The following is a 12,685-nucleotide window of genomic DNA, read 5'->3' as shown; positions in this document are numbered from 1 at the left end:
TAATGTAATTTTAACTTACATGATATCAGGTATCTTGTGAATATTGCTTACTCTTTGCATGATAAGCATATTTGTCCATCTGTTTAGTTTGAGAGTCTCTGAATCATTTTTCTATGGTTAATATTTTACATACAGCATAATTATTTAAGCAAATTTGAAAATAATTTACTTTGAATAAAAGAGCTATGTCAATTTACATTGATGGATATGAATGATATTTTAGATCCCTGTCATAATATTTTTAAATGTTTATTGAGGTCTAATTGACATATGCAAATTGATAAGCTTTGATTTATACATACACACACACACACACACACACACACACATATATATATATATTCACAATATATACTGTCTTAAAATGATCCTCACATTTAAGACAAAGAACATAGCCATCACTCCAAGTTTCCTTATGTCTTCTCACAATCCTATCTTCCTGTTCCTCCCATAAATCCCATTCCCAGTCATTATGGCTCTATTTTGTCACTCTAGGTTAGTTTGTATTTTCTAGAATTTTATAGAAATGGGGTCATAAAAATCTATGCTTTTTTTCTCACTTACTTCATGCAGCATAATTATTTTGAGATATATCCATGCTGTGAATACCAATAATCTATTCCTTGTTTACTGCTATGTAGTATTCCCTTGCATGAATAAATGACATCTGTTTAATCATTCACTTGTTGATGAATAAGTTGGTTGTTTCTAGTTTGTTTTTTTCTATTACAAAGCTTTATCTAGGATAAATATATAGAGGTAGAACTGATGGATCATATGGTAGGTATTCATGTAACATTTAAAGAAACTCTAAACTTTTCCAAATGGTTGTACCCTTTTACATTGAGAATACCAGCATATAAGAGTTCCAGTTCCTCCACATCCTTTTCAATATTTGAGATTGTCAGTCTTCTTAATTTTAGCCACAGTAGCTATGTATTGGAATCTCATCATGGTTTTAACTTGCATTTCCCTACTGATTATTGTTGTTGGATATACTTTTATGTACTCATTTGCCATCTGTATATCTTTTCTTGTAAAGTGTCTATTCAATACTTTTTTCACATTTAAAAAATTGGTTACTATGACTATGATTATGATCTTTGTATTTTGAGAATTCTTATGTATCTAGATGCAAGTCATTTATCAGCCAAATGATTGGCAAATGGCTTTATCTGTGATTTATCTTTTAATTCTCTTAGTGGTTTTTTGAATAGCAGAAGTTCTTAATTTGATGAAGCTCAGCATAACTAATCATGTTCTTCATCTCATGTCTAAGAAATCTTTATCTAAACTAAGATTATAAATATTTTCTCCTATGATTTCTAACTCTAAGGTTTTACATTTGGGCCTCAATTAATCTTTTCATATTGATTGAAGAAATTTTGTTTCTTTATTTTTTTTTTTGTTTGATTGCTTGCATGTGAATATCCAATGGTTCCAGAACCATTTATTGAAGAAACTACCATCTTTTCACTGAACTAAAATTAACACCCATGTGAAAAATCAGTTATTCAAAGCTGTGGAGATCTATTTCTGGACTCTCTATGCTGTTGTATTTATCTATTTGCATATTTTTTTATTGAGACCACATGCTCTGGATTACAGTAATTTTGAAATCAGGTGGTGTTAGTGCTCCTAATTTGTTCTTCTTTTTCAAGTCTATAGAATTGACTGACTATTCTATTATACAGCATTTGTATTTTCTTATATACTTTAGCATCATTTTATCAACTTCTACAAAAAATGTGCCAGGGTTTTGATGGATATTTTGTCTAATCTATACACCAATTTTGAGATAACTGATATAACAATAGAGTCATGTGACTCATTGACCTGGTAAATCATGCCAATGATTTAGATCTTTAAATTCTTTCAGTGACATTTTCAAGTTTTTAATGTACAAGTTTTTCATATCTATTCTCAGATTTATGTCTCCATATTTTATATTTGACAATATTATAAATAACTGTTTTTATTTTGAGTTCTGATTGTTTACTATTATATAGAAATATTGTTAACTATTGCTACCTTTATAAACTCAATGATTATTTCTTATAGCTTTTTTTGTAGATTCTATTGAATTTTCTACCTAGATTAACACATTAGTTATGATAAAGACAGTCTTATTATTATTATTTTTTAATCTGGATGCACTTGACCTTTTCTCTCTTGCCTTACTTAATACATTATCTAGAACCTCTAGCACATTTTGTGTAGAAATGGTGAGAGCAATTGATTTTGATTTTAGGAGAAAATAATTAAGCCAGGTACTATTCATCTCTTACGTATTGGTTTTTAGTAGATTCCTTCTATCATTTTGAGAAACTTCCTTATATTCCTAACTTATTGAGAGCAATGATTAGAAATGGATGTTGGATTTTGTCAAATGCTTTTTAGGTATCTATGGTGAAAATTATGTGGTTTGGATTTTTTTAATTGTTAAAAATAAATTATACTTATTGATTTTCAAATGTTAAACCGTACTTGCATTCCTACATAAACTCCAGTCAGCCATGCAATGTTATCTTTTTCATATACTCTTGGATTCAAATTTCTATTTTTAAATAACTTTTGCATCTATGTTCATGGCTTGTATTCCCAATGTAAAATGTGTTATTATTCTTATATTTACTCCTTTGCAACACATTTTTTTGGTCTGCTTTAATGTTTCTCTTTATCAAAGGTTTTCCATAATTTCGTTGTTATGTTCCTTGGAGTTGTTTTCTTTTTCTTATATGCTTGGAAACTTTTGAGCTTCTTGAATTTTGGTATATGTTTTATAATATCTGAAAAAACATAGCCATTATTTATTCAATTTTTTTCTACATTCTCCTTCTTACTGTACCTTAGGAAATCTAATTCCATATATACTATGCTGATGCTTTTTTCTTATTTTCAAGTGTTTTTCTCTATGTATAACAGATAGTTTCTATTGCTATGTATTTTAGTTCACTAATCCTTCCTTCTGAATCTTCCAAGCTACCGTTAAGTGTTTTTATATATATATATATATATATATATATATATATATATATTTACAGACCTTGTCATTTTCATGTCTATAATTTTTAAATGTATTTTGAATGCTGTTACTAGAGTTTTTGAACATATGGACTGAAGTTATAAGATTTTTTTTAATATCCTAGTCTTCTAATTCTAATGTCTGTGTCAGTTTGGATTAGTTGCAATTAAATTTTCTTCTCATTATGAGTTGTGTTTTCCTGTTCTTTTTGCAAGCCTACTAATCTTTGATTGGGTGTCAGACATTGCTGGATTTTAGATATTATATATTTCTATAAATATTCTTTCTTTCTTTCTTTTTTTTTTCTGAGACGCAGTGAAGTTTATGGAGACAGCTTGATCCATTTGTTTCTTTCTTTTATAAAATGACAAGGGCTTTGGCACAGTGTTCAATCTAGGACTAATTTAGTGTGGACTATTCCATACTAATAAGAAAAGGCTTTCCAGATTACTGTACAATATAACCCCCCAAATCATGAGATTTTCTATTTTGCTGGTGGGCACAAGTACTATTCTCAGTCATATGTGTATTGTAGACACGGTAAGTTTTAATCATTTTGAATGGTTCCTTCCCCCAGTGGAGTCCCCTTACACCAATTTGCTCACCCATACCCTACTACTAGACCACCAGAGTGAGTATTTTTTCTCTGTAGCTCTTTTCTCAGCGTTGCTTTGTCCTGTGAATTCTAAGGCTAAGCTGCACTATTCTCCCTAGACTCTCATCTGCATCTCTAAACTCAGAGTCCATTGTACTCTGCTCAAAGTTACCTATATCTACACAGCAGCCTATGACCTCAGGGTTGTAAACTAGCAAAATCAGAGGGCTCTCCTCTTTGTCTCCCATCTCTCAAAGGTCTTCATCCACTGTTGCCTGATCAGTGTCTACAAAACCATTTTTTCATATATTTCATCCTGGGTTTTTTTTGTTGTTTTTTTCAATCTGAAAGGTAAATCAGATACGAGTTACTCTATCTTTAACAGAGCTATATCTGTTCAATATTAATAAGAAATTCCTTTTTTGAGCATATTTTTCTGAATATACTTTACAACCATGTTTGTAGAAACGTATATATGCACTGGTTAATGTGCACCCATGTTATTTTTTTTGCTCTATCAGGTTACAGGATTTAGAGGTAAGACTATCAAATAACAAAAATCAGATCCAACATTCAGATCCTTTTTAGTAATACCAGTCTCCAATAAAAGAAAGCAGATGCATTTTCCCTGGTTTCTCCAATAGTTTATTATAGGGTTGGGGCAAGAAATGTCTGAAGTGAGTCTGGGTCATCTTGTGGCACCAAAAATTAAGCAAGTCTTCAAGCAAAAACAATGTTGGGGTACACCAAAGACAGAAAGGAGTCAATTGAAAGACCTCCCAGTGGCCAAAGCTGAAAATTTTGAGCAAGAAAATAAATAACATAGTACCAGATTATAATATCCTTGAGTCCATACTAATATAAACAAATGTTTGAACTAATCATTAAATAAATGTGGGAGGATAGACAAATCTCCCATGAAGAAAAGTTCCAAAGAGTTTATATAGACTCTCCTCATCCAAGAGATAATGTCTATCTCCTACCACTTAAGTGTGAGCTGTGACTTCTTTTCAAAGAGTATGGTAGGGAAAGGGAGGGTTGAATTAACTTCACAGTATGAAAATCTAACAATGGGGACAGATTGGGAGTTTGGGATTGACATGTACACAGGGCTATATTTAAAATAGACAACCAGTGAAGACCTACAGCATAGAACAGGGAACTCTGCTCAATACTCTGTAATAACCTAAACGGGAAAATAATTTGAAAAATAATAGACACATGCATATGTATAACTGAATCACTTTGCTGCACACCTGAAACTAACACAATATAGTTAATCAATTATACTCCAATATAAAATAAAAATTAAATAAAATCTAATAATCAGTGCCTCAGCTTGGTAACCAAGTTAGCACCATCTGTGATGAGTCATATTGATGGTAGGTACGTGTGATATCATGTGAAGAAAATGACTCTTTCAGTCTATAGTCTTCCACCTAATAATTTATAAGAAATTATAAATTCAATCTAATTATAAGAAATTTCAATCTAATTATAAGAAAACCCTAGACAAATTCTAGGATCATTCTACAAAACACCTAAGAAGTATCCCTCAAATGTTCAAGGTCATCAAGAATAAGAAAAATTCTCAGAAATTGTTAAAGCCAAGAGTCTTCTCAGGAGACATAATGACTAAATGTAAGTGATACCCTGGATAAGATACTAGAACATCAAAAGGGCATTAGATAAAGACTAAGAAAGCCTTAATAAAGTATGAACTTGGCTAAGTAATGTGTCAAGTTGTTTCATCTGCTGTGCCCAATGGATGATACTCAAGTAACATGTTAATAATGGAAGACACAGAGTGTAGGTATATGCAGTTCTCCAGCTACATTTGCAAATTTCTGGTTTAAACTATTCCAAAATAAAAATGTATTTAAAAACAAAGACAGCAATGCCAAATTCTTCCTACCCCAAATTGCTTATAATACAGGATTGTCATCTCAGGAAATTCTTCAAAATTGCTTCTCAATGGTGTTAATAAATCTGTATATCAGACAGAGTTCACTAATATTTGTGTTTCAGAGTCTCAATCGAGCTGATTTATGGAGTTAACATTTATATGAGAAAAATGTGTTAGCAAGATACAGAAAAGCCCCTAAGTTTCAAAGCACAATATATCTTCAATGAATGTCATAATGTACAGGACTGTCTCCAAATATATACGGGTAGCCTTTTTTTTCTATATGAGGTTTTATGTTCAATCTTATTTTTATATGTTATGCATTGAGACTTCTTAAACACCATATTGAAGAATGACTTAATGATTAAAACTAATTTAAACCATCATTTTATCACATTTTAGATATTTCCTTCCAGACAGTAGCCCATTTGTTAAAAATTATGTTTATTTATTAATTATATAGTGGGATTGTTTCTTTAATAATTTGAATATATTTTACATTTCCTTTATATATAAAACTGTGTAGAACATACGAAACCAAAGTAACCTAGTGTGTGTTCATTTGACTTAAGTTGGTCCACCTTGAACTTATATGGAAAAGGGCAAGATACAACAAGTAAATACATGAAAATTCTATGTGAAGATGAATTATTGATAATTACATCATCTTGTATCATTAAGAACAGAAATAAAGACACAGAGTGAAAAAGAGATTTGGAGATATACAAAGCTACTATTTAGTATATATATATATATATATATATATATATATATACACACACACACATATATATGTATGTATAACTTTTGTAGGGTTCTCCCTTAATCGGAACATGGCCCACCCACACTGAATCTGGGATAAGTGGTCTAACTCTGCAGACAGGAGAGAAGAAAGAGGGATTTGGGGAACACATAGAGCTCTCTGCCACAATGGAATTGACAATTTTGTTATAGTGAAACACCTACTCACTGACTGCTTAATTTATAGATTCAACTAACACACACGGAGCACCCACTCTGCTTAAGACACTGAGAACTTCCTGAGGATACAGGTCACATTCCTGCTATTTAGGACCTTACAGCAAGAAAAAAAAATTAAGAATCCCTCCCTAAGTGTCTATCATCGGATGAATGGATAAAGAAGCTGTGGCACATATATGCAATGGAATATTACTCAGACAAAAAGAAATGAAATTGAGTTATTTGTAGTAAGGTGGATGGACCTAGAGTCTGTCATACAGAGTGAAGTAAGTCAGAAAGAGAAAGACAAATACCATATGCTAACACATATATATGGAATCTAAGAAAAAAAAATGTCATGAAGAACCTAGGGGTAAGACGGGAATAAAGACACAGACCTACTAGAGAATGGACTTGAGGATATGAGGAGGGGGAAGGGTAAGCTGTGACAAAATGAGAGAGTGGCATGGACATATATACACTACCAAATGTAAAATAGATAGCTAATGGGAAGCAGCCGCATAGCACAGGGAGATCAGCTCGGTGCTTTGTGACCAACTAGAGGGGTGGGATAGGGAGGGTGGGAGGGAGGGAGATGCAAGAGGGAAGAGATATGGGAACATATGTATATGTATAACTGATTCACTTTGTTATAAAGCAGAAACTAACACAACATTGTAAAGCAATTATACTCCAATAAAGATGTTAAAAATAAATAAATAAATAAAATGAATTCAGTGAGAAAAAAAAAAAAAAGAATCCCTCCCAAGAGCAACTTATTCTACTTGTAGCATTTCTATGGGATCCAGGAAAGGAGAACTGGTCTGTTTATAAATTTGTCTGTGATGTTTTGTGTTTATCAAGGAATTTTCTTTCTCTAATGTAAAAAATGGCTAAAAAATCCATCAATGACATTATTATAGTAAAACATATAAATTAGATCACTGAACTCTCTTGCTTGGTTAATTTGACATTTTCAGTTAAAGCACTCTACAAAGTTTCCTTATGAAGAAAGTTCATCATTTATTTGATTTTGAAATCTTTCTCAATTTTTGCATATTTACTTAGGAAAGAGTAATTTTCTTATATATTTAGTACACTACATAAACTGTTAAAAACAATGATATTGCAATATTCTCTAACGGTTAAGAATATAAGCTTTTGAAACAGGTTTGGGTTTATGTTCTAGACTCTGATATAATTGAAATATGTAACCAGGGAAAGTTACTAAATCTTTATGTGCTTTACTTTTCTTTTTAATTTTTAAAATCAAGATTAATAGGATTCTTTTGTGAATTACATGATGTAAATGCATAAAGCTTTTAGCATAGTTTCTGGCAGGAATAGTGCTCAATATCAGCTTTCATTTTATGTAAAACTTGAGAATCTTTTTCAAAGGGTAATTTTTAAAACTAAAAAAAGAAGATTTTAGAGAAAAAATGGGTAAATGAAGGTCATACAATGTAAAATTTTACCTATTTATTAAATACAGACTCTTGAGGGTAAGTGATATATGAAATGTCTCAGTGGAATTTTCACAAACTTTAAGAAATGAAAACAGTATGGTAAAATCATTTCATAGCAGTCTTATTAAATTAAAAGAATAACTGCTTTCTCATGAGTTACCTAGATTTTGCCCAACTTCAAAAATGCCATCTTCCTTTTTAAATAAACATAACATTGCTCAGATTGATTAGATGAGTCATGACTACCTACACCATGATACATTGTAATAGTTCATCTTATTCTAACAATGGGTTGAATTTTACATATTACTTTCAGCTATTATTTAGTCACTACTAGAAACATTCAAATAAATAAAATATCTGTGTCTTTTATGTAGATAGCATCAAAGAACATTTACTATGCTATATATTATTTTTGTAATTTAACATTGGGGCAAAAGTTTTTCCAGACAAGACCAATTGCATAATTAATTTCCCTTTTTCTTCTGATTAAATAAAATTCATAGCCAAACTTACTTCCAAATGCAGTGCACGCATTTTGGAGATTTTAAAACATGTCTTTGTGTATATATAAATTCGATTTAATAGTTCTGAGTATACGTTTTTGAGCTTGTTATAATCCGGGTCACATTTTGGAATGGGGATATACAATCGTACATCAATCTATAATATAAAATAGAACATCAAATTTTCCTTTACCATATGCTTTATGTGGATATGCTTATGAGGGCACGAGTGAATGCTTATTAATTACATTTTCACAGCAATATCCTCAGTATTCATTTAAATAGAAAGATGTGTTTTATAGTTATCATTTAAGTATGATACAAAAATTTATATTGTGCTAAATTGGCTCTTCGTGGTTGATCAATCAAGCCATTTCTATGAACTAAAGCACAGTATAACAATTCAGCTTTGAAAATATGAGTTTCATGAACACTTGAAGTTGAAATAAAGATACTGCAGAAAGATAGCATGAAGCTTGAGGAAATGTGAATTATTTAGATCATTAAATCACTAACTGCGTTTTCTGTTTCTTTCAAAATAAAAAACAATAACTCACATTTTGATTTGTGACAATCCTCATAACAGATTGTTGTTCTTTTTATTATTTTTACTGTTTAATTTCAATTAATCTTCAGGTGGATAGGATGCTTCACAAGATTCACTGAAAACTGTGTTCACAGTACTGGAATTATGCGCCTGCTCTCTACAGCAGCTCTGTTTTAAGAGTCTGCAGCATCTGGAAGATTTTTTTTTTCCCTTTTTATTTTTAGTTTTATAGCAATGCTATGGTAGCATTGGGAAATGTGTTCAGAATGTTTATAAATAAGTGCAGGAAATAACTTTGAAATCAGCAGCTGTTCAGACACTTGCCTCTGTTTAAGTGAATAGATGAATATATCTCTCTAATAAAAAGGGATTTTGAATATAATCCAAGTTCTAAGTGTTAAAACAAGACATTACCTGTTTTTAAATGTTAAGCAAATTGCTATCAAATGTGCCCAGCTGGTCAAAGCCTTTGCTACTTGAGAACTGATTATTGTTAGAGTAAAGATGACACGAAAAATAGTACCCCTTATAATAAAGCTAATTCACTCAGTATTTGCAAATCCTTCCACGTGATTAAGCAATCTGCCTCCCCTTTTCTAACATCTGTACATGTCAACATATAATAAATAATCTGATGTTTGAATGTTTCAAATGATTTGTTTAAAAATATAATTTGAATTCAATATTACTTTTAGGTGTAGGTGAATTCATGCAGTTTTAGCCGAAAACCAAAATACTTGCAAATATGTTGTTGACATGTCTGTGTGTGGGGTTCTGATGTGGAGTGCAACGTGAGCAGAAGAGAAATCTCTGAAGAATCAAGAGGTTAGTAGTGAAATTTGTGGTAAGAGACATTCCCCATATTTGTGAAGAACTGGGGCTGCAGAGATGTGACCTGAGGAGAGAAGCTTTGGTCCCCTCCTGGTTGCTGAGTTGAGCATTTCCAGATGTTCATGGTTGCTTTAGTCTCCCAACTTGGGAGACTAAAGTTGCCTAGTTTTACTCTGAAGCACCCGAAGCTGATGGGCCAGTAAACAAAAACACATCAGTGTTAACTGGATCACTGCTGCTCAGAGGAATGAAAAACACTAGGCAGTGCAGCCCTGCCAGGGATATCTGAAAGGTGTGACGTCATGGCACCAGGAATGGCCAGAGTCAAAAAGGCTAGAGTTGCTAAACAGATAATACAGAAGCAGATCACATAAAAGGCATCCACCATCCATGGCAGTTGCCGTCTTGAAGAAACACTCCAAGCATAGAGATTCCCTACAACAGGGGTCCCCAACCCTTGGGCTGCAGACTGGTACCGGGCCGCACAGCAGGAGGTGAGCAGCGCGCGAGTGAGCGAAGCTTCATCTGCGGCTCCCCGTCGCTCCCGAATGCTCGCATTACCTTCTGAAACATCCACCACCGCCCGCGCCCCGTCCGTGGAAAAATCGTCTTCCACGAAACCGGCCCCTGGTGGCAAAAAGGTTGGGGACCACTACCCTAGATCACGGCTGAGGCTGTGGAGTCGGCATGGTAGCATGCAGATTTGGGCAGCTGCACCAGAGACGATGTCCCCAAATAATAAAGATCATCTGGGCTCACACAGTAGAGTAGGGAGCGAGAAGTCGGAAGCTTCAGGGAAACTCAGAAGAGGTAGGGTTTGGGATTTCAGAACTTTTTCCTCCATCTCGGCATACAGAGAAGACTGCAGATGATTCTGAATATCCCATGCCTTTTACAGAAAAGCTAAATCCGTATGTTTATTCATACCATAGCACTGCAGTTTAGAGGTAAAACTAAGAAGGATTTTTAGATAAATTAGGTTCTAAGGAGGCCGTAAGAATTGAAGGTGTCATGAGAGAGCGACCAGATGTTGAGGTGATCAGCCAGGAAAAGGGGAGCAGGTGAGAGGATCACCTCGCTGCTGAAGAGGCCCTGAAAAAGAGGCGCCTGCATTTGTTCGGACCCACCGTCCGTAAGAAAGAAGAGGAGAAAGCACTGGGATGGAAAAGTACTCAATCAAAGGGGAGAAAAGTGTCTGCAAGCCTTCCAATAGGGAGGACTGGGATGAGATGCCATAGAAGGGCCCCAGCTGAAAGCACCTTGACTGGGAGGCGTCTGAGCTAGGAGTGCAGATACGCGTAAGAGCACGTGCATCCTGGGTCTCCGGAGTCCTAGACTGCAACGCGCCCCAGATGGCACACCAAGCCCTGACTGAGGAGGGCGACTGTCCTCCATGAGCCATGCCTCCTAAAGCCTTGGCCGTTGCCTAAGGTGGGTCCTGTTGGATCATACATAGATTTTGGTCTGGAGTTTATTACTGAAACTCCTCAGAAAGTTTCGGCAATATTTGCCTTCACCATTAAATAGACAAATAAATTTTAAATCAGCAATATATGTGTATGAAATTTAACTGAAATTAAAATGTGTCTAGATGTGTTCTGAAAGCCCTGAAATGCATTTTAAGTTGGCGCCAACAATAGAATAGCTACATTGCCATAGTATTTGATAGTATCTATTAACTCTTTCCAAACTGGTATTTAGGGAGAAAGTTGCCAGGGTATATTACTAAAGTTAAACAGGAAAGGTCTCTGATACTTAGATTATTAATCAGTTTAATAATTAATATGAAGAAACACTTATGGAATGGTAGAGTATAGACACCCCAAAATCTGCTCCTCCATAGAAATAATTAGAACACTGACAAAAATCATCAAATCTACTTTTTCATAACTCTGGAAATTAACTAAAGGCATGCAACAACTGAGGGGGGGTTATTTTGAAAAGGACTAAATTTTTGTATGAATGGTGAGTTATGTGACATTTTACCTTGCCTGATTTCTAGCCTTCTCTCCTTGAAACTAACAGCTTCCAAACTATGTCAGCTATGAAAGACAGCAGCCTAGCAGGATTAAAATTAAAAGGGTTGAAATAATAAAATATGTATTAGCTAAACACAATGGAATGAAATTAGAAATTAATGACAAAAAATTTGGAAATCCTCAAATGAATTAAAATTATACTCCTAAATAGCCAATGTCTCAAAGGAAAAAAAAATCACAAGTTAGAATACAGAGATAAAGAAAATGAAAATACAACATACAAAAACTTATGATATGCACAAAAATAGGGTTTAGAGGGAAATCTAGTTGTAAAAGCCTATATTTAAAAGAAGAAAAAAAATATCTTAAATAAAAAATCCACTATTATACCTTAAAAAACTAGAAAAAGTTTTGACTAAACCAAACTAGTGGAAGTAAAAACTAATAAAGATTAGAGTAGAAATAATTGAAATAGAGAATACAAAAACAATTGAAAAATCAACAAAAGCAAAGTTAGTTCTATGAAAAGATCAATAAAATTGACAAACCTTTAGCTAGACTGGCAAAGACTGAAAAAGAATATTTAATTAGTAAAATCAGTAATGAAAAGAGGATATCACTAATGTCTTTACGAAGTAAAAAGGAATATAAGGGATTGTCATGGACAATTATATACCAACAAATTAAATAATCTAGATGCAAATAAACAAAGGCTTAGAAGACACAAGTTTTCAAAACTGAATCAAGAAGAAAAAGAGTATTTGAATGTAAAGTAAAGACACTGAATTTTTAATCAAGAAACATCCTACAAAGAAAATCCTAGGACACACACTACAAGAAAACTAGAGATTGATATCCTTTATGAATGTA

Source organism: Orcinus orca, chromosome 9 (genome assembly GCF_937001465.1).
Source record: "Orcinus orca chromosome 9, mOrcOrc1.1, whole genome shotgun sequence".
NCBI classification, from domain to species: Eukaryota; Metazoa; Chordata; class Mammalia; order Artiodactyla; family Delphinidae; genus Orcinus; species Orcinus orca.
This window is presented reverse-complemented; position numbering follows the sequence as displayed.